This window comes from Salvia miltiorrhiza, chromosome 3 (genome assembly GCF_028751815.1).
Source record: "Salvia miltiorrhiza cultivar Shanhuang (shh) chromosome 3, IMPLAD_Smil_shh, whole genome shotgun sequence".
NCBI classification, from domain to species: Eukaryota; Viridiplantae; Streptophyta; class Magnoliopsida; order Lamiales; family Lamiaceae; genus Salvia; species Salvia miltiorrhiza.
This window is the reverse complement of record NC_080389.1, coordinates 32,275,406-32,296,111: the sequence shown is the minus strand read 5'-3', so window position 1 is coordinate 32,296,111 and position 20,706 is coordinate 32,275,406. Positions and strand designations below refer to the sequence as shown.

Genomic DNA, 20,706 nt, shown 5'->3' with positions numbered 1-20,706 from the left:
CTCAAGCTCAAAACATCTAAATTCTCATCTCGTCCCATCTTTACATAGTAGGTAACCTCTCTAAACAATGATATTAGATCCCTTAATCTAAATCATCGTGACTCAGTAAGACAACTCAAACAATTCTCTCTCAAAGCCATCTCCAAAGACTATGGCTCATGATACCTTCTCAAGTACCATTCAGGTTGCGTGAGCAAAACTCGCATCACAAAACATCTCAAACATATCGTACAATATCTCATTGCAGCATGCTAATAACTCATCATTAATCATGCTATTATACTCAAGCTCATAACTCAAACTCATAACTCAAACCAACAAGTACTTAAAGCAATTGCTAATTCTCTCAAGCTTTAGCTCTAAGTTCTCATTTCATCCTTCTACTTAGTAGAAAATCTCTCTTAACAATGACATTAGATTCATTCATCTAAATCATCGTGACTTATCACAATTGCTCAAACAATTCTCATCACAAAACATCTCAAATACATCACATTAAAACTCATAATTATGCATCCTCAATCATATAACATCATATGATATAAACGCTCTCATGATTCATCATATAACATCAACATCATACTCTTACAACATAATAACTCATTATTAATCATGTTGTCATCCTCAAACTCAAATTATGCATCTTCAAAGTATAACATCATAACTCATCATATAACCTCAACATCATGCTCTTCAAAATTTAACGTCAAATAAACTTTGAAATTTTACATACCTCGTTGAGCCTGGTGTGATGGTGCGCTGAGCTCATGGTTGTTAATAACTATTAGTCTAGTGACTCATTCTAGATTAAACTCAAGACTTCTAATTCAGAGCTTTCCTTTGCTCTGATACCACTCTGTCGCAGCCCGCCTTAACTAAGGATAGTTAAGCCGAGTGATCTACGACTAGGGATGGGGTTAAAGAATAAGGGGAAGAAAGGGGCGTCATTTGGAACCGTAAATCTTACTCAACTTAAGAAAACTCGTCGTATTTACTCATTAATACTCTTTTAAACAGTCTATGAAAGACAGCATAAAACTTAATTAATATCATTAATCAAGTTATACATCATATGAAACCATTCTCTTAAGACTCAAAGTATGACATAACATACTATAACATCAACAACATCTTGCAGCGGAAAGTAGCTAGACATATGTATGAAGACATATTCTAGACAGGTTAACTATTTATTAACAACCCTGGAGACTCCGCTCATTGCAGCACCATCACCACATCAGCTCAACCTGCACATTTAGAAAACATATGCAGGGCTGAGTACAAAAGCACTCAGTGAACACATGCCAAACATCTCATTCTTATAAAGCTATAAATATTGTCATTGCCATTTCATATGCATAATACAAGGAATTTGTTTGAAAGCCCTGTATTAGCTAAACTCATTTTCATTTCCTCAAAGTTGTCTGCGCAGACTTTTCTCATCAAGTATGTATCATATCTGTTATAACATCAAGTACTGAGAGGGAGGCCTCCCTCTGCAGCACTGTGATCGGCCAACCCGCTCGATGACTCACGACCACCTCAGTGTACACAAATCCTTACTAGTATCTACACTAGCATAGGACCGAATTCTTCATCTCAAGCAGATAGATAACATACCAAAACATCAAAAATTTGGCAATGCAATAACTTCAATATAACATCCTTCATATAATAATTCCCTTCATTTCATTTCATTTCATAAAGAACAATTCATCATTTAATCATTTTCACAAAATCGAAACTTAACAATTATATCATGTCATTCATTTCATTTCGTATAAGAGGCCTGCATGCAGGGGGTCTCTATATACGTGTTTAAGAAAGCCCACCTTATTCGTTCCCACAACGGGCGTAGAGTTACTTCCCTCTTTAGCTATCACTTCCCGTCTGGACCTTTATTGACGAAGAATCGATAAGTTCGAGAAGAAGTCGTGAAAGAAAGGAAGATAGGTCTCTAAACTAAACTATCTCCTTTAATGATTTTAGGGTTCTAGCATCCATATTAATCTTATCTCGTCAAAACCTTAAACTCAAAACATTTATCACATAACTAACATTTAGGTTCGAAACTATTTATTCGAACATCAACATGCGCATCAATCATAACTCGTTCTACTCATGCCATCAAGTCAAATATCCCGTCATTTAATAAAAAATCATTTAATATCACATAGACAAATTATATCATCATAGATCATGCTTTCTCATACATAAAATAATTTAATCATTTTCAAATAATCCATTTTAATAGGTCATTTGAAAAGAATTCAACAATTAAGAGTTTAACTCAAAATATTATTTTAAAGTCCATTTATAAATACTTTAATTAAAGGAACTCTATTTATTTAATTAATTTAAAGGTTAATATATAATTAAATTAATCAAGCTCAATTTAAATTAATAATTAAGAGCTCAAATAATTTAAATGGATATAAGCCCAAATTAATTAGATAAATTAAGTCCATCATATTTTTCTTTGAATAAGGCCCAAACTAATTAAACTAAAAAAATAGGCCCAAGTTCTTTAAATAAAAGTCCATCAGATTTTTGGTAAAAGGGCCGAGCCCAAATTCTTTAATCCCTAAATAAACACACACAATACACATTTTCACACACACACAGAACCTGCGCCTCACACCCTTTCTCTCTCTATCGGCGCTGTGCCACCGCCGCCCCGACGGCGGTGCCCGCCGGACGGAGGCTGGCGTCGGCTCCTCTCATCTTTCCCTGAACTCTCCCCCTCTCTTCTCCTCTATCCCTCTCGCTCACTCGGCCGCTGGACCCAGGCGCAGCAGACACCACCACCGCGGTGCGCCGCCATCGCCGGGCCGCCGCCTGGTCCCTCATCCTCGCGGCAGATCCGCCGCCGCCGTTCAACGCCACGGCCGCCCCCTGTTCTCCCTCTCTCTCTATCCCTAACTCTCAACATCGTCTCGATCTCTATCTCTAACCTCACTGACACACACGCCGGCAGACACGGTGTAAGCCGCGCCGCCGCGTCGCCCTCCCTCTCGCTGGCTGCACAGGCCCACGGCCGTTGAGGAGCCGCCGTCGCCGGAGACAGCCCAGGTAAACCCTAAGTTCCCCTTCTCCTTTCATTTTTCTTTTCCTCATCTTTTTCCCATTTCTAAATTAAAAATCTGAAATCCCTCTCTCTCTTCTTTTTCCCTTTGGCAGAACGGGACCACGGCTCCGCCGCCTTCCGTCGACCATCGGCAGCCACCGCGGCTGCCGTCCCCTGACTTCGACTCACACACACAGCAGGGGTTCAAGCCTCAAATCAGTTCACACATAGCATATGATTTTTCTTAGCACATATCAAAAACTGTAAATATCATATACACGATTGCTTAACATCTAAATATCTTTTCTTGCAAATTAAACACTCAGTGTATAAATTTCAGTTCATATGTACATATGTAAACTTGTTGTGAAACATCAAACAGGCGTGTATGAATTGGTGATTCCCTGTAAAAGTGAAATAGGGGAAAACCTTGGATTGGTGGTGAATGTTGCTTGTCTCTGCAGATTTGGTATATCACATAAGTTAGAATTGTTGTGAAGAAGAATTGAATGAGATGAATTATCTTGCTCTATTACCTTGTAATTTGTTGGGGTGAAACTTGCTGCAGAGGTGGGAATGGGTGAGGTGAGGTAGCAGGGAAGGTTTTAAAGAAAGAAAGGGATTGTATCCCTAAGCTCAATTAAGTAAAATATCTAAAGATCAAATAAAATATCTAGTGATTAACACCTTAATCACAAATAATGTTGTAAATATATCTTAATCACATAGGCTCACTTTAACAATCAATTAAAAGATCAATATTTAACACTTCAATGTTAAATTCTCGATAATAAATTAATAGACTCAAAATATATTTTGAGTACATCATCCATTGAAAATAAAAATAAATCATCACGTATATAAATCATCAAATTCATATAAGTCCGCATTTCATTAATGGATGCTGAACCCTAATTATCATAATCAATCCTTAAATCAGTCATTAGAAGAATTTAATCCTCAATTAAAAGTCTATAATCCTTAATAAAAAGTCGGGTCATTACAGGAACGGATGTCGTCAGAGAAATGGCTTCTGTCAGAGAAACGACTTCCGCTCTGGCGAATTTCTCTGCTCTGGTATTCGACTTCTCTGGCTATTGGTTTCCTTTGGCGCTTATGATTCCTCTGACTAGTGATTTCTCTGCTCTGATATGTTGATTTCTCTGGCGAGACTTCGCTGCTCTGACTATTGAGCACTTGGCTTCGCTTCTCTGGAGCGTTTCTCTGCTCTGGAGATGTCGGCTCTGCTCCTCTGGCATTCCGCGGATTTCTCTGCTCTGCGGCGACAGAGCGCATTTCTCTGCTCTGGCTCTGGAGCATTTCTCTGGCTTCCCATTTCGCTGCTCTGGCATGCGGGGCTTCGCTTATCTGACATGCCAGAGTATGCACAAAAACGTAATTCTTAGCCCAAACTCTCCAAAATTTGCACTCTTCATCTCGAAAACCTAAATCTCCTGCAAAACATAAAATACACCATAAAACGCACCAATTTCCAGAAGATTATCTTAAAATAAAGCTCATACAAACTCCAAAATTTAGAACAATTAAGCATAAATCAGGCATCTTTGGCTCTGGTCTGGCGCGGGATTCATCTTTGCTCTGGCGCGAGCTTGGCTCAGTCCGGGCTGCATCACTTCCTGTCCAGAATAACTTCTGGCCTCTCCTCATAGCTCAAGTCCAGTTCCAAGGATACTTCTTCTTGGTGAATGATGTGTTTTGGATCGAACACGTACTTCCTCAGTTGAGATACATGAAAAACGTTGTGGACGTTCGCGAAGTGTGGTGGCAACGCAAGTCTGTAAGCAACGGGGCCTACTTTCTCTAGTATATCATACGGTCCTATGTATCTCGGTTTGAGCTTTCCTTTCACTCCAAATCGATGCACTCCTCGAGACGGGGAAACTTTCAGAAAAACTTTATTTCCCACATCGAAATGAATCTCTGTTCTTCTGGTATCTGCGTAGGACTTTTGACAATCTTGGGCCTCCTTGATTCTCTGACGAATCTGTCGCACGGTACAAATCATTTCTTCTACTGCTTCAGGTCCAAGTACCTTTCTCTCTCCTACCTCGTCCCAATAGAATGGAGACCTACACTTCTTCCCATACAAGGCTTCTTATGGAGCCATGTTAATAGTTGACTGGAAACTATTATTATAAGCAAACTCAATTAAGGGCAAAACTTGTTCCCATTGGGTTCCTTTGTCTAGCACAACAGTTCGGATCATATCTTCCAGAACTTGTATAGTCCTTTCAGATTGTCCGTCTGTCTGAGGATGAAAAGCTGTACTAAAGTTCAATTTAGTACCCAACTCCTTCTGCATGCTTATCCAAAACCGTGAGGTAAATTTGGAATCTCTGTCGGATGTGATCGTCATCGGTACTCCATGCAGTCGTACTATTTCTCGAACATAGATCTGAGCTAGCTTGTCAGATCCATAAGTAACCGAAATAGGTATAAAATGGGCACTCTTCGTCAATCTATCAACGACTACCCAAATGGCTGTGTTTCCTTTTTTCGACTTTGGCAACCCAGTGACAAAGTCCATAGCTATATGATCCCACTTCCACTCTGGAATCTCTAACGGGTGTAGTTTGCCATAGGGTCATTGGTGTAGTGCTTTTACTTGTTGGCATGCTAAACATATTTCTACGAAAGCTGCTATTTCTCTCTTCATTCCTTCCCACCAAAACCTAGTTTTCAGATCTTGGTACATCTTTGTGCTTCCTGGGTGTGCGGTGTAGGGAGTGTCATGAGCTTCGCTCAAAATTTCATTCTTCAACTCATCTTTATCAGGCACACACAATCTTCTTTCGTATAAGATGGCATTATATGCCGCTTCTTGATAACTTTCCATTTTCTTAGTTCGAATCTTCACACGCAATTTCTCCATTTTCTCATCTTCCGTTGCGCCGCGATAATCCTTGATCGCAAATCAGGTGCAATACTCAATGTGGCCATAACAATCTCTGTCGTTTGTGATGGTAAAATAACTTCTATTTTCATCCCCTCAAATTCTTTGATCAAGTCCTTTTCTAGGGTAAGGAGAAATCCCAATTCTACTTGATTATTTCTACTCAAAGCATCAGCTACAACATTAGCCTTTCATGGGTGATAATTGATTCCACAATCATAATCTTTCACTAACTCGAGCCATCTTCTCTGTCGCATATTGAGATCCTTTTGCTCGAAGAAATATTTGAGACTCTTGTGATCGGTGTATATCTCGCACCGTACTCCATAAAGATGGTGTCTCCATATCTTCAATGCGTGTACCACAACTGCTAATTCTAAATCATGCGTCGGATAATTCATCTCGCGTGGTCTAAGTTGTCGTGAAGCATAAGCTATCACTTTTCCGTCTTGCATAAGTACACATCCTAGACCATTCTTTGACGCATCTGTGTAGACAGCGTACTCTTTATCTGCCTTTGGAATAGCTAGCACTGGGGCAGTGGTGAGTCTCTTCTTCAATTCCTGGAAACTTCGCTCACATGCGTCAGTCCACTCATACTTGACATCTTTCTTTAGCAGGTGCGTTATAGGCTTAGCAATTTTTGAAAAGCCCTCAATGAATCTTCGGTAATAACCTGCTAACCCTAGAAAACTGCGTATTTCATGCGGCGTAGTTGGTGATCTTCATTCTTGTACAGCCTGCACTTTTGCTGGATCTACCTCAATTCCTCTTGCAGAAACGATATGGCCCAGAAAGTTGACTTCCTTAAGCCAGAACTCGCATTTGCTAAACTTGGCGTAAAGTTTCTCAGCTCGCAATTTCTCTAACACGATCCTTAGATGTTCTTCATGTTCCTGTTTACTTCTCGAGTAAATCAAAATATCATCGATGAAGACTACCACGAACTTATCTAATTATTCGTGGAAAACTCGGTTCATGAGGTCCATGAACACAGCAGGGGCATTCGTTAGTCCAAAAGGCATCACTATAAACTCATAGTGTCCATATCTTGTACGAAATGCCATTTTCGGAATATCCTCTGACCGTATCTTCATTTGATGGTATCCCGATCTTAAATTAATCTTCGAAAAAGTGTTCGCTCCCTGGAGTTGGTCGAACAGGTCATCAATCTGGGGCAACGGATACTTGTTCTTCAGCGTCACCTTATTCAGCTCACGATAATCGATGCATAACCTCAAGCTGCCATTTTTTTTCTTGACAAAAAGAACTGGTGCTCCCCACGGGGAAACATTGGGTCGAATGAAACCCATGTCCAATAATTCTTGCAGTTGCAGCTTCAACTCCTGTAACTCTGTCGGTGCCATTCTATAAGGTGCTTTTGATATCGGTGCGGCTCCGAGCTCAAGGTCGATCGTAAACTCGAGTTGTCGATCGTGTGGTAATCCTGGCAAAGCTTCAGGAAAAACTTCTTGGTACTCCCGCACGACTGACACGTCGTCTATGTTTGCCTTAGATTCCTCATTTTGATTTAAGTATACAACGTAAGCAGTTGTATCATTTCTTTCCAAAAGCTTTTTGGCTCGCAGCGCTGAGATGATTGGCGTCTTTTTCCATTTTCTCTCAATGCCAATAAAAGAAGTAGACTCTTGGCCGGGAGGTTGAAATGATATTCGTCTCTCCTTGCATTGTATCGTCGCATGGTTTTTCTCTAACCAATCCATTCCCAATATAATGTCCAAATGCCACATAGGCATTACCCTCAGGTTTCTAGCCTTAAGCTTGATTGATCCTAACTCAAATTCTAAGTTAGGACACACATGTGAAACCGTAGTAGTTCTGCCTATGGGAGTGGTTACCTTTAGATTTTGTGGAGCAAGTTCTATGTTCAGTTCTAATGTATCCACACACGGAATGGAGATAAAAGAATGCGATTGTAACACCCCGTACTTTTCCTTATGTTAGGAGATAGTGTTTTAACACTATTGAGAATATTGAGATGCGAGATTATGAGTTATGGGTGGACAAACCAATGATGGAATTAGAGTGATGAGATTCGAGATATGAGTAAAATAGAGATGTTGATAGAATTGAGAATGATGTTAGAGTTGAGATGGAGACATTGATTAAATTTTGAGATGAGATGAAAGACGAGAGATAGAGTCGAGGTAGTGATTGAAAGTCACTATAAAGAAGATTAAGCTAGAATGACGATTAGATTAATGACGAGTGATGATCTGTTTTAATGTGATAGCCTTGTGAGCTATTTGTTTGACGTTTTTTGATTTATTTGATACGTGTGCACTGTATTTGAGTAATTGTGGTAGTATATGATTTAAATTACCACCGCACACATTCCCACACTCACTACAAATTTTTTTATAATCTCTTTTCCCACATGTGGATAATTGGCGGTGAGACTTGCTGCTAAGGGGGAGACAAGATACTATTTGAGCATTTAATGCTTCTTATCTTAAAGAATAATAATATTGTTAAAACCGAAGAGTTTCTCTCTCTCTCCGTCATTCTCATCTTTTTCGGCCCTTCAACTTCTTCTCTCTCCCTCACTACATTCTTTCTCTCCTCCATTGGAGACCAAGCTCGAGCTTCTAAAAGACGCAACTATGATGAAATCCTCCACTAAATCTAGTCCTTAAACACTTTCTACTCTTGATTCAGGAAGATTAGTGGAGTTTAATGCTTGAAGAATAGAGAGAAGATTTTCCTTTTCTCGAAAACTACTTGAGTAAGTGTTTTAATCTTTTGGATCTAGACTTTATTATGTGATATATGTGCATAGAAGGATGATTGACGCATGAGAAACTCCCCCTCCACCTTTTTCGTCATTTTCAAAAATTAGGGTTCATGCCCTTTGAAAATCTTTCTGGTTCTTTTATTAAATTTGGGGTGAGAAATATGTTATATGTGATGATTTGAGGTGAATAAGATGTGTTTTGCAAAACTGAGTCTTGAGATATAAGTTTTTACAAAATTTAGTTTGATATGAGAATTTGGGAAAAACCCTGAGGTTATGTCTTGAATGACGATTTGATGATGAGCATGAGTATATGAAAGGATTAACGTGATGTTTGATGAATGTAGAGTTTAGATGAGTTGTTGATTTGGCTATGATGTTAAGTGATAGTAATTGTTGATGTTTGTGAGTGTTTGATGATTTTTGAGAATGAAAAAGTTGATGAGTTTTCGAGTTGCTCTTGATGGCACTGTTCTGCCTTGAGCCTTGTTCTGCTCTACCGAGTTCGTTTCCCCACTGGTGTGCCAGAGAAGTCCTTTCCCCGCTGGCATGCCAGATGATTCATTTCTCCGCTGCTCTGCCAGCGAGTTCATTCCTCTGACGATCGATTCCTCTGACGATCGATTCCTCTGATGTTTGATTTCTCTGATGTTTGATTCCTCTGGCGACAGAGAGCTCGACATTCCTCTGGCATTTCTCTGCTGCTATGCTAGAGAGTTCATGATTCCTCTGCCCTGGCGAGTATTTCTCCGCTGTCATGCCGAGCTGCTCTGCTCCGCTCTGTTGAGTTTTTCCACTCCGACCACCGAGCATTTCTCTGCTCTGGTCTTCGAGTCAGCATATGTTTGCTTGATTGTGTTATGTTTATGAGTGAGTTGTATGCTTATGTGTTTTACATGCCTATGTGCTTGTTTGCTATGAGTATGGTCCGAGTTGAGAGTTAAATCGAGAGTAAGACGTGTGAATCCTTAGAAGTCGAGTATGCCTAGGGATTTAGTTTTACTGGGTAAATAGACATTGAGTGAGAAGTTATTGTTGAGACGAGATTGAATTTTAGTGATGAGTTCTAACTAAGGTTTGTTTTATCACATGAACCTTCGTGATGATGTTGATGATTTATGAAGACCCGAGCGAGACGAAGAAGTAAGTCACCTTTTCCTATCCGAGCGTAAGCGAAGGACTCCAGGTGGGCAATATTTTGAGTATACGTTTATCGTGTGAGCTTTTAAAATGATTGATGATGATATTTATGAGTTTATCAAATGATTGAGATAAATGATGTTTAAGAATTGTTTGACTTGCCAATTTTTGATGTTGAGTTTGTATGTTACCCTCTACTGATGAGACGAATTCGGATCCTGCCACAAGCGGGGTTGTGTACACAGAGGTGACTGTGAGCCGTCTTCGGGTCAGCCGGTCACGGTACTTGAGAGGGAGGCCTACTTGTCAGTACCGATAATAATGATGAGTTGTAGACGTGGTACATACATAATGAGTATTTTGATAGCGCTATCGTTCTTTATGATAATATGGTTATTAAAACTGCATGCACAGATTCATTTATGCTGACGTATTTCTGTGTATTGCTGAGATGTGGCAAGTGTCAAACATATAGCTCTAAGAGCGCCTTTGATGTTTTTCCGGCGTTTGCCCACTGAGTATTATTACTCACGCCCTGCATATATTTCTAAATGTGCAGGCTAAGCAATGGAGCGAGATTGGACTGGTGCTGGCGGGGATGGTTTCATTGATGAAGTTCTTTGCTTTCCTTCTGAGGTTAGAGTCTTAAGGACGATGTACTTTGCTTTCCTTCTGATGTTAATAAAACCGTAGTGAGATGATGTCTTATTCCTTTCTAATCTAGCAATATACTCGCGGTTATATGTCTTCATACATATAATTGTTACGCCTTTGCTGTGAGACTCTTGATATTATACTTCCTTATGGAAAATAAGTTGTACTTGCTTTGCTTTTCTTCTTGAAATTCCTAATATTCAAGAAGTTATAACGATGTCGACGTATATACCTTTGAGCCGAGTTATAATGCTTTGCCTTAGTATGTTTTGATGTAAGCTTCCGCCCGATGTTCAGTTTAGATCTATTGTTCGTTATTCATTTATATTAGTCGTATCGATACTCATACCCCGCTATCACTAGCGTTTGGGATTCGGGCTGCGACAGAGTGGTATCAGAGCGGGTCGTCTGCTCTGAGTTAATTGCTTGATTGAGTTAAACCTTTGATTGTTTCTACTCTTTTTAGATTGAGTACTAGTCTAATTTGAATTCTTAGACTAGTTTGAGAGAGAGTCTTTTTGGAAACGAAACCCCAGCACCCCATCTCCTCCGGCTTAACGAGGTAAGAGGTTGATGTTGTTTCTTATCGCTTTTCTGATGAGAACTGAGTTTGATGCACTAATGAGTTATGTATTGTTTTGATGATGGAATTGTTTGAGATGATGAATTCTGAGATAGAGGAAGTTGATGTGGAAGATGAGGAGAGATGTTGAGGCTAGTATAGCCGATGCCCCACCGTACCAAACAAGGATGAGATGCAGAGCCATATTGAGACAGCGATGGTTCAGGGAGTATATCCCGGACGAGGATGACACCTTGGGTGAACTTTTGGCACACTATCACCGATGATGGAGGAGGGCTATTTCCCTACGAGATCGATGGCGCAGAGGCCATTACGCTTTTGATTCCACTACTGCCACCTTCGTGGCGAGACTGAGCGTTATCGTTAGTTGTAACACCCCGCCCAATTATATTAAGTTTAGAATTCATTTTGAACTTAGATTATGATGATTTACGCCGGAGAATTTGAAATAAATTTTTTTTAATTCCAACAAAAATGATTTACAAAAACATTTGTAAATTTAGTTATTAAATTTTTATGCATTGCATATTTATTTAATTTAGCATTCAAGTATTTTCACGAGCTATTTATTTAAGCGTACCCTGAACGATTATTACAGTTTTCATAATACAACCCGGAAGACTTTATTTTATTATATTTTATTTATTCACCTAATTTCTCTACCTAATTTCTCCACCTACTCTTCCACATCCACCTACTCTCCCACCACTACTCCTACCTCCCCACCACTACATTCCATATTACACTTATCAATATTACACTTAGCAAGACAAAGCACACTTCATTTCTTCCTCACACTTCATTCTCGGCCTCCCCTCTCTCTCTCTATACTCTCTTTTCCTCCATTGATGTCCATTGAAGAAAGCTTAGAGAAGCTTCATCAAACACTACTATGAGATAATCCACCATCCAATCCAATCAAATACTATCATATCTCATCAAATTCAAGAAGCTAGAGCTAAGATCAAAGTTGGAGCAAAGTCTTGATCACCTTTTAAATCCTTCAGTAAGTGATCTTAGATTATTTATTTGATCATATTAATGATATGTGAGTGAGTATATGATCATGATTGAGCAAGGAAATCACCCAACTTATTTTTATGAAACTTTCGAAAATTAGGAGCTTGAAACCCTACGAATTTTGTTGTTTATTTTCTTGACTTGGCTTGAGTTATATGATGATGGATTTTAGTTTATGAGATGATCTAGATGATTAATGATGGATGAGATTGAAGCTTGAGGTTAGAAGTGAAAAATGAAAAATGTTAGTTTGAGGAAGAAGATGATATATATGTGTTTCTATATGTGATTTTGTTATATGATGTTGATTTGAAGATTTGAGTGGGTATATGAGTTCTTGAGCATGCTATGATGTTAAGTGATGGTTTAGATTGATGATTAGAAGTGATGAAATGAGTTTTGGGATGAGTTGTTGTTGAGAATTATGATGTTATATTCAAGTTAGAGATATTATTAAGATATATAAGTTTTAAATACAAATTGGAGAATTTCGTAGGACTACTGACCTACTGTGATCGATGGTTTGTCGATGTCTAATAGCTTTGAAAATTTTATAACAAGTTTCTACATGAGTCTTGAGTACCCTGGTAAAATTTCAAGCTATTTCAATTTCGTTTGATATTTCTTTAAAATGCAAAACCTAAACTGCACATTATTACCGAGAATTTCAGAGAACAGGGGAACGATTCATTCATTTCAGTAGCTTCCTATGTGATCTAGCTTTCCAACTTTTTATGGTATCAACCTTATTGTGTTATACAGATATCCAACAAAGTTTAGCCCAGTTTGACAACGTTTACTATTTTTTCAAAAATTGTAACCTTCGGTTGCACAAAACTGCCAGAAATGGTAGATCGTGGTAAAAACGCCATATCTCTCAAACCACTTGGAGTTTTCGCCTCTACTTTTTTTTATATGAAACTAGACTCGAAGATCTTTCTTTTGGTATGAGTCTCGAGTCCAGGAGATGTCAGAGTCAGAACAGATTAAATTTTAAAGTTGAACCAGTGTAAAAACAGAGCATGTTTTAATGATGTTTGATTGTGATTCTTATGTGCCTTATGTGATTGTGTTGCCTATGTGTTTGAATTTTCACTAAATTATTTTAGTGAATTTAAATCTCTTGATTTAAATTTTAATATTTAAGGTTGGGACTATTTATTTTAAATGAGGTCCGTTATTTTATTTAATTTATTGATGGACTTTAAAAATGAAAACAAATTTTGGGATTAAACCCTCATTTTTATAATATTTCAAGGCTTTTTGAGTATGGATTTTAAATGGTTAAAATGTTTTATTTCATCTCAATGGATTTTAAAATGTTTTATTATTTATAAATGAATAATGGAATTTCTTATTTATTTACATGAAAAAAAAAATGAAATGTATAGAATGTTATAAAAATGGTGCATGATTTCTTTTATGTTCATATGAACTTGTGATTTTAATGATACTAAACTTGAGGATTTTATTTCTTTCTGTTTATTGTTTACGTGATTACGTGATATTATGTGGTTAGTCACGAGGTTATGTTGGTTTTCGATTGTCTTTAATGGAACGAATTATGGATGCTAGAACCCTAAAATACTAAAAGAAAATCGAGTAAGGATATTGTTGGTGTCCTTAACTCAAGAAATTTAGTTTTCAAGTATTTATTCATTAAATTTTGAAACCCGGCGTGACGAATTATAGAATGTTAAGTATTTTCCCTAGGATATTAAGTTAGCTTCACGAGACCTATTAAGAATAGAATTTCTTGTAGGCTTTGTGACCGGGGGGATTAGCGCTGCTTTCCCAAGACAGGTTTTTATGTGTATGATCTTCAGGCTTTGCCTATCCAGGTGGGCTTACTTTCCAAATGTACAAAGTATGATTGAGTTATTAAGCTCTAAATGTTTCAATGAACTGCAAATTGTTTATTTAATGTAATGAAAACTGTTTATCCAATAAAATGTTTATGTGCACTCTGCTCTGTTTAAGGCTCGCAATTCAAGGATCGATCGAGGTTCTCTTATGGCCTAACACGTTATTTGAGAATTGTGTACACTTGTTAGTTGTTTCGGTGGGTTGATCTCCATCGGGCACTAATTCATGTAAGAGGCGTTATAAGGGTGCTTGGCTGGATGTGTTCCGGAGCATGTATCATGTAAGGCCTGCCTGGGTAGCGTCCCGAGGTCAATTCAACTTGTCTGAGTTACGTCCTCAGGGCAAGTGTAATGGGAGAAATGGATCCGTCGGTGGCTAGAGGTCCGGGATCACAGCGAGTAACAGAAAGGGAGTGTGACATGTGCGCACAAATGAAAGAAAATGTTTTAACATGCTTAGAAGTACTTCTTTCAATTTAAAACCTTCTAAGTCATGTCAAGTATGATTGGATAAACTGTCTTTATTAAAATATGAAATGTTTCAGAAAATGCATGCCCACTAAGTACATTAGTACTTAGCCCAAAAATACTTTCAAATGTTTTCAGGTTGGCTGGCCGGTGCTGACGGGACGGAGCTGAGGCTAGCGATAAATTCCTATGTTAGACTTCCGCTGTAGCAATTACTCATATCAGTCTTTTGTTTTCCCAACTTAAGATCTTCATGTTAAATTTCAAATGATATACCTGACCGAGCTTAGACTCTTCACTACTAAATTTATGCCAATGAATGTCGGTTGTCAGAAGCATGAAACAAAACTTGTGATCCAAAGGGGCATAGCCCGACTTTCTATCCTATTTCGGGTTTTTACAAGGTTGTTCCTTGTTTATTTCTATGAATTAGTTGCACCTCGATTATATTTATTCATTCAAGAATTGGGGTGTGACAGAATGGTATCAGAGCATGAGTTTCCTTTCATGTTTCTGATAACCATAAGCTTTTAAATGTCGAGTCTAGAATAGTACCTCTAGACTTCTGAGAATGTCAGTAAACCTCAGCTCGCCGTCACACTGCCGCAACTAAGGTACGATAATAGTTTCAAAAATATACATATATGTATTTCAGATGCTATGAAAGTTTTCAAGAAAATGTGCGCCTTATGTTTACGATGCTATGTGAATGCTTTTTGTCGTGTTTGGGACTACCCGAACCCATAACGACTCAATGAATGTATTTCGTGTTTGGGACAACCCGAGCCCTTAACGAATTAATGTATGTATGTATGTATGGTCGAGTTAGATTCCTTGAATCTTTCCGGCATAAGCAAAGTTTTTCATGAAAGGGACATTTAATGTCCATATGACTCAAAATTTCAAAGAAAGCAAATATATGTATGTATGTATGTATGTATGAATGACTGATGAGAAAGCTTTATGTTATCATTTTAGGTTCACTGCCTATATGATTAGAATGATGAGTTCCTTTACAAATTGTTTGAGAACCACCCAAGAATGTCTTAAAAATGTTAGTCGTGATAGCACCGCTAGAACGGCATAGAATGGATTTATATGGTACCAATGATTTATGATTGAAGTACTTAGAAGTAAGTGCTTTAAGTTAGAAGTTGACTTAGAGCTTCATAAGAGATAAGAAGTTGACATGATTGGGGGCGAAGCTTCCATTTAACTGAGAGATTCGCCGTGCTGGGTCTGGCCAGCCCACATGACTATGATCTCGGTGATTGTCAATTTAGTCATCCCAATGTATAAACTCGTACTATATAGTTGTCCCAATAAGATCTTCTTTGATCACGATAAGCATAGTATGATTAGAATGAGTTCGTTTGTCAACAGTTCTCGAGACATGAGACGTAGCATTCTCACGATTAGAAAATGTGATAAGCATCAAGTTATGTAGGTGCACTAATAGTGAAAGTCTAGTATTCAAACTAGATGACCCAGATGTGCAATTTCGAGGACGAAATTTTTATAAGGAGGGAGGAATGTAACACCCCGCCCAATTATATTAAGTTTAGAATTCATTTTGAACTTAGATTATGATGATTTACGCCGGAGAATTTGAAATAAATTTATTTTAATTCCAACAAAAATGATTTACAAAAACATTTGTAAATTTAGTTATTAAATTTTTATGCATTGCATATTTATTTAATTTAGCATTCAAGTATTTTCACGAGCTATTTATTTAAGCGTACCCTGAACGATTATTACAGTTTTCATAATACAACCCGGAAGACTTTATTTTATTATATTTTATTTATTCACCTAATTTCTCTACCTAATTTCTCCACCTACTCTTCCACATCCACCTACTCTCCCACCACTACTCCTACCTCCCCACCACTACATTCCATATTACACTTATCAATATTACACTTAGCAAGACAAAGCACACTTCATTTCTTCCTCACACTTCATTCTCGGCCTCCCCTCTCTCTCTCTATACTCTCTTTTCCTCCATTGATGTCCATTGAAGAAAGCTTAGAGAAGCTTCATCAAACACTACTATGAGATAATCCACCATCCAATCCAATCAAATACTATCATATCTCATCAAATTCAAGAAGCTAGAGCTAAGATCAAAGTTGGAGCAAAGTCTTGATCACCTTTTAAATCCTTGAGTAAGTGATCTTAGATTATTTATTTGATCATATTAATGATATGTGAGTGAGTATATGATCATGATTGAGCAAGGAAATCACCCAACTTATTTTTATGAAACTTTCGAAAATTAGGAGCTTGAAACCCTACGAATTTTGTTGTTTATTTTCTTGACTTGGCTTGAGTTATATGATGATGGATTTTAGTTTATGAGATGATCTAGATGATTAATGATGGATGAGATTGAAGCTTGAGGTTAGAAGTGAAAAATGAAAAATGTTAGTTTGAGGAAGAAGATGATATATATGTGTTTCTATATGTGATTTTGTTATATGATGTTGATTTGAAGATTTGAGTGGGTATATGAGTTCTTGAGCATGCTATGATGTTAAGTGATGGTTTAGATTGATGATTAGAAGTGATGAAATGAGTTTTGGGATGAGTTGTTGTTGAGAATTATGATGTTATATTCAAGTTAGAGATATTATTAAGATATATAAGTTTTAAATACAAATTGGAGAATTTCGTAGGACTACTGACCTACTGTGATCGATGGTTTGTCGATGTCTAATAGCTTTGAAAATTTTATAACAAGTTTCTACATGAGTCTTGAGTACCCTGGTAAACTTTCAAGCTATTTCAATTTCGTTTGATATTTCTTTAAAATGCAAAACCTAAACTGCACATTATTACCGAGAATTTCAGAGAACAGGGGAACGATTCATTCATTTCAGTAGCTTCCTATGTGATCTAGCTTTCCAACTTTTTATGGTATCAACCTTATTGTGTTATACAGATATCCAACAAAGTTTAGCCCAGTTTGACAACGTTTACTATTTTTTCAAAAATTGTAACCTTCGGTTGCACAAAACTGCCAGAAATGGTAGATCGTGGTAAAAACGCCATATCTCTCAAACCACTTGGAGTTTTCGCCTCTACTTTTTTTTATATGAAACTAGACTCGAAGATCTTTCTTTTGGTATGAGTCTCGAGTCCAGGAGATGTCAGAGTCAGAACAGATTAAATTTTAAAGTTGAACCAGTGTAAAAACAGAGCATGTTTTAATGATGTTTGATTGTGATTCTTATGTGCCTTATGTGATTGTGTTGCCTATGTGTTTGAATTTTCACTAAATTATTTTAGTGAATTTAAATCTCTTGATTTAAATTTTAATATTTAAGGTTGGGACTATTTATTTTAAATGAGGTCCGTTATTTTATTTAATTTATTGATGGACTTTAAAAATGAAAACAAATTTTGGGATTAAACCCTCATTTTTATAATATTTCAAGGCTTTTTGAGTATGGATTTTAAATGGTTAAAATGTTTTATTTCATCTCAATGGATTTTAAAATGTTTTATTATTTATAAATGAATAATGGAATTTCTTATTTATTTACATGAAAAAAAAATGAAATGTATAGAATGTTATAAAAATGGTGCATGATTTCTTTTATGTTCATATGAACTTGTGATTTTAATGATACTAAACTTGAGGATTTTATTTCTTTCTGTTTATTGTTTACGTGATTACGTGATATTATGTGGTTAGTCACGAGGTTATGTTGGTTTTCGATTGTCTTTAATGGAACGAATTATGGATGCTAGAACCCTAAAATACTAAAAGAAAATCGAGTAAGGATATTGTTGGTGTCCTTAACTCAAGAAATTTAGTTTTCAAGTATTTATTCATTAAATTTTGAAACCCGGCGTGACGAATTATAGAATGTTAAGTATTTTCCCTAAGATATTAAGTTAGCTTCACGAGACCTATTAAGAATAGAATTTCTTGTAGGCTTTGTGACCGGGGGGATTAGCGCTGCTTTCCCAAGACAGGTTTTTATGTGTATGATCTTCAGGCTTTGCCTATCCAGGTGGGCTTACTTTCCAAATGTACAAAGTATGATTGAGTTATTAAGCTCTAAATGTTTCAATGAACTGCAAATTGTTTATTTAATGTAATGAAAACTGTTTATCCAATAAAATGTTTATGTGCACTCTGCTCTGTTTAAGGCTCGCAATTCATGGATCGATCGAGGTTCTCTTATGGCCTAACACGTTATTTGAGAATTGTGTACACTTGTTAGTTGTTTCGGTGGGTTGATCTCCATCGGGCACTAATTCATGTAAGAGGCGTTATAAGGGTGCTTGGCTGGATGTGTTCCGGAGCATGTATCATGTAAGGCCTGCCTGGGTAGCGTCCCGAGGTCAATTCAACTTGTCTGAGTTACGTCCTCAGGGCAAGTGTAATGGGAGAAATGGATCCGTCGGTGGCTAGAGGTCCGGGATCACAGCGAGTAACAGAAAGGGAGTGTGACATGTGCGCACAAATGAAAGAAAATGTTTTAACATGCTTAGAAGTACTTCTTTCAATTTAAAACCTTCTAAGTCATGTCAAGTATGATTGGATAAACTGTCTTTATTAAAATATGAAATGTTTCAGAAAATGCATGCCCACTAAGTACATTAGTACTTAGCCCAAAAATACTTTCAAATGTTTTCAGGTTGGCTGGCCGGTGCTGACGGGACGGAGCTGAGGCTAGCGATAAATTCCTATGTTAGACTTCCGCTGTAGCAATTACTCATATCAGTCTTTTGTTTTCCCAACTTAAGATCTTCATGTTAAATTTCAAATGATATACCTGACCGAGCTTAGACTCTTCACTACTAAATTTATGCCAATGAATGTCGGTTGTCAGAAGCATGAAACAAAACTTGTGATCCAAAGGGGCATAGCCCGACTTTCTATCCTATTTCGGGTTTTTACAAGGTTGTTCCTTGTTTATTTCTATGAATTAGTTGCACCTCGATTATATTTATTCATTCAAGAATTGGGGTGTGACATTAGTACCCCAGTATACGGATACTACCTGGTTGGAGGAAATCGGGTATGGAGACCTTAGTGGCTTCATCGCAATGCTGAGCCACCGTTACATTGCTTATGGCGAGCCTCCTTCACCGCCGTATGGAGAGCCTGAGGGACCAGCTCAGGGAGGGGAGCTAGTTGTTGTGCCCCTACTTCCCGAGGAGGAGGATCCGGATGGGGAGACTCCAAAGATGACGGTCGGCTACGGATGAACCCAGCCATTGCAGCATCATGATACTGCTGACGGAGTCGAGACATGGGTACCTATTCATGAGGTGCCAGTTTATGGTCCGATGGTGGACACCAACGTCGAGGATGAGCCGAGCGACGATAGCACCTACCGACTGATCGACGAGTACGAGGGTCAGGATTCAGAGCCGAGTGAGGATATGGAGGTTGACGATGACGATGACGAGATGGGAGATTGATAGATGACGACCAAGACTATCTAGAGAAGTATATGTATATATATAGTGATGCATAGCCGATGTACATAGCTAGAAGCATGGTATAGAACCTATATGACGCTTAGTCCCTATGGTGCTTGCATAGCGAGAGCATCATTATAGTATAGGGCGTTTGGTGCAGAGACCCTTTGCTTTTGTAGAAGACCTTGAGAGAGAGGCAATTTTTCCCTTTCATATAGAGATGACGTTGATGACTAGAGAGTTTGGTGTCACATTAGAATTTTGAGATTGATGATTTGATGCATGATGTTAGATGAACGATAGAGATGACGAGAACCATGAGAATTCTATAGGAGAAATATAGAATTGAGTTGAGATATAGAGAACTGAGATGAGAATTCTATAGGATATATATAGAACCAAGTTGAGACGTATATTTGAGATGAGAAAATAGAACTTGTAATTTTGAGATCACTTATGAGATATAAAAGCGAAGTGAGAAAAAAGAGAATTAGTATTTTGTTTTGACGAACGACTAGTTTCGAAATCGATAGTTATACAATTCCTTTCCTATGTAGTATACCTCCGAGAAGATGAGGGAACGGAAGGAAATAAACTGAGAAGAAGATGAAGAAGAGAAGCAGAGAGAGAGATAGTTGAGATAATACGACGAGAGTTAGAGATTTCATCGCGATTTATAGACACGACCCTAATAGGGCGAACGTATTATGGAGACCTCATGGGATGCATAGATACTTTTGACCAATTGTACTTCGTAATAGAGGTACTTTCACCGGGACCGCGCGTATCATCGCT

The 20,706-nt window shown here is 37.8% G+C and overlaps 1 long non-coding RNA gene across 1 annotated transcript; it reads left to right on the top strand.

Moving 5' to 3' along the window:
- The first annotated feature begins 14,133 nt into the window (after positions 1–14,133).
- On the top strand, positions 14,134–19,436 carry LOC131014105 (uncharacterized). Its single transcript, XR_009098049.1, has 2 exons — positions 14,134–16,637; positions 18,413–19,436. It is a non-coding gene; the product is annotated as an uncharacterized LOC131014105 (long non-coding RNA).
- Positions 19,437–20,706: the final 1,270 nt, after the last annotated feature.